This window comes from Diabrotica virgifera, chromosome 9 (assembly GCF_917563875.1).
Source record: "Diabrotica virgifera virgifera chromosome 9, PGI_DIABVI_V3a".
Lineage (NCBI taxonomy): Eukaryota > Metazoa > Arthropoda > Insecta > Coleoptera > Chrysomelidae > Diabrotica > Diabrotica virgifera.
In genome coordinates this window covers 91,814,773-91,817,603 of record NC_065451.1, presented here as the reverse complement: position 1 = coordinate 91,817,603, position 2,831 = coordinate 91,814,773, and the positions used below count along the sequence as shown (strand labels likewise).

The 2,831-nt window shown below is 30.8% G+C and overlaps 1 long non-coding RNA gene across 1 annotated transcript; it reads left to right on the top strand.

Annotated features, from left to right (window-relative positions):
• The first annotated feature begins 674 nt into the window (after positions 1-674).
• Positions 675-2,410, top strand: LOC126892227 (uncharacterized). Its single transcript, XR_007700733.1, has 2 exons — positions 675-957; positions 1,534-2,410. It is a non-coding gene; the product is annotated as an uncharacterized LOC126892227 (long non-coding RNA).
• Positions 2,411-2,831: the final 421 nt, after the last annotated feature.

Genomic DNA, 2,831 nt, shown 5'->3' with positions numbered 1-2,831 from the left:
CGAATTACAAAATATTTTTATCTCTTTGACACACGTACATTTCCATTTGATTTTAGGTTTATTTATATCAATTTAGGTCGTTATTATTCAAAATTCAGAGTTGTCGCAATGAGATGAAATTATTGTAATTTCGAGACCAATCTATTCATGTACATTTTATTTTGTTTGAGTGACATTATATTTTCCATAAGATGTGTGAGGTGTCTATTGCATATTCTTGAACTATCTGGGTCTTCAATATTAATTTATGTTTAATATCTTTTGTTAACATCGTTTCCTATAGTGTCGTTGTTCGTCTAACATTCGTTTTATATAAATGTGAAATATAAATATCAACAAAAAGTGTGCAACATCATGATTGTAAAACATACTAAATTTTTATTTGGAAAGGATCGTTTAAAATCATCACCGAAGAAATAGTCGAGGCACCAGCTAGGTGACCGTGGTCTTTTCAATTCTGATTAATAGTATTGAATCTAAATCCGGATCCACATCAATAAAAATTTGTGGGTGTGTGTGTGTGTGTGTTTTATTTTAAAATACAAGAAAAATATTTGCGGCACAAATTTAAATCGTGACGTTCCATCACTTATTTAATTAATTATTAATGGGAACACCTTATTTAATTATTGTCAAAAGTATTTTCTTAGAATATTAAAAACCAGATCGTACAAAATTCCCTTGGTGACGTCATACTGGGTGTATGGTGGTCACATTGATATTTCTTGAGGTTGGTACTGAACACCGGCCGCTAGCTGTCACGAAGCCGGAACGGTGAAGAGGGAAGCATTGGTCTTGGGAGTGTCAATAAGAATGGCGGCGTGAGTTTTCTAATTATATAATTAAAATAAGTTATTTCCAGTTGCATAGTTCCATTATTGTTGTTGCAAGTTATAGAAAGTTGAGTGAATTAAAGTGACGGAATAATGAAACTGTAAGAAAAAGGATCTCACACCGGTATGTTTTTTATAATAGTTTTTTCAATATGGTGTCATAATTGTGGCAATTATAATATTATTCTCATTATGGATTGAATTTAAATTAAGTCATCGATTGGCTTTTATGTAGAATGTTGCAGTGTCTATCATGTATCCAGAAAAGATCTTTAATAACATTCTTAATATGGGGTTATGTTCATAAAAAATTTCCAGTTATGAAAACCTATTGCCAATTATATCATTACTTCTTGAAACCTACTAAATTTTACTTCATAGACTTCATAATTCTTTTCCCATATCTAATATGTTCATATATTTTCACAGTACCTATTTCTTTATACCAAACATGTACAACTTCTTTTGAAAAAAACCTATTATTGTAAGTTTTCTTGTCTATTCGAATCAAGGCCATATTTGTTAAAAGTCTGATCACAACCTATGGTTAAAATGTCAAGGTAGATAGGTTTTTTTTGGGTCAATGAAAGGTCGGTTTTTTGTAGTTCTTTTCTAAAAACCTTTCCTCATTAACTTCTCTCTTTTACTTCTTTTTCTGACATGTTTTATTAGGAATAAACTGGGAATATTTTGTTTTTAGCCATTCGGGAGAAATCTATTATTACCGCTGGTAAACCCTCTCTAACAATGAGAGCAGACACTTCCAAGATTCAGTCAACCAGGGAACAAGTCTAAGGATACAGTCCCATTTGTTTTGTTTTGGTTCATCATCCTGCACCCTCCGAGGGACAGGTTCATTAGCTATTGGGCAGTTGCACCACTTCGGTGTTAACTTCGTACCACGGATTTGGTACCACACACCAAGGATCAGTGTTGGAACGCGTGAAAAGGGGTTTGTTTTGGGGGACAATTATTCATACTAGTTAAAGACTTATACTGTTTTTTTTTTTTGTAATATTCAGGACATTTAAGTTAGATACACATAAGGTCATAATTTAATTACACATAAATATTTTTTCTTTCTCTACAAATTTAAGTACATTTTAGTTATAATAACCATACCTAACAGTTAGTACTGTTCCCCCAAATTTATATAATTCTTGGTAGAAGTTTCGAGCTCGAAGATTCTCCCCATACATGTTCTTTCCCCTTGGTTCGTATTAATTTTAGACTTGTTTTCTCAGTTAATTTAAAAATAATATTAGTTCAATTCACCTAAATTTAAAATCATTCAACTTGTTTCATAATTTTTCAATTTGTATTAGATTTTTGTAAATATTATTTAACGTTAACTATTAATTTTTTTATATTATATTTGAATAAATCCCTAGTACCCATCCCCTCAGGAAGGTACTAGTTTTACTTGCGATTATTATTTAGAACCACTAGTCAGAAAAGGATCTTTTGTATCCAGTACTAAGTTGGTTCATTTAGGGACTTGTTACCCGTCAACACATTGAGAGTTGTAAAATATATATTATTTACATTAGGTATTTTCCTTATTCTATTATCAGGTAGTATTCAATTAGGGTGTACGTATTAAAATCGTACAAGTGTTATTTGGTGAAGGGTTCATACTAATCTAGGTGTAAGTTGTACTTTCTATATTAGAGGTACCCTTATTCAGATTTTCTAACCTTATTAAGATTATTCTTAGATCACATTGGTGTGATAATTTTGTAATTGACTTTCACTAGTATCATTTTTTTGTCATGTTAGAGTCACATACTAGTTACTTGTCTTAACTCGGAGATTGTGAACATCTAGTAGTTAAATTTAATAAATATATATTTATTGTGCATATTTTTTTTTTCTCATATTATTCCTTTATATTTGTACATTTAATATACTTGTACTACAAATTTAACATACTCTATAGCAGCGTAGAATACCTGGAAGAGGGTTAATCCAGTTATCCTTCTTCTGGCGCCCAAAAAT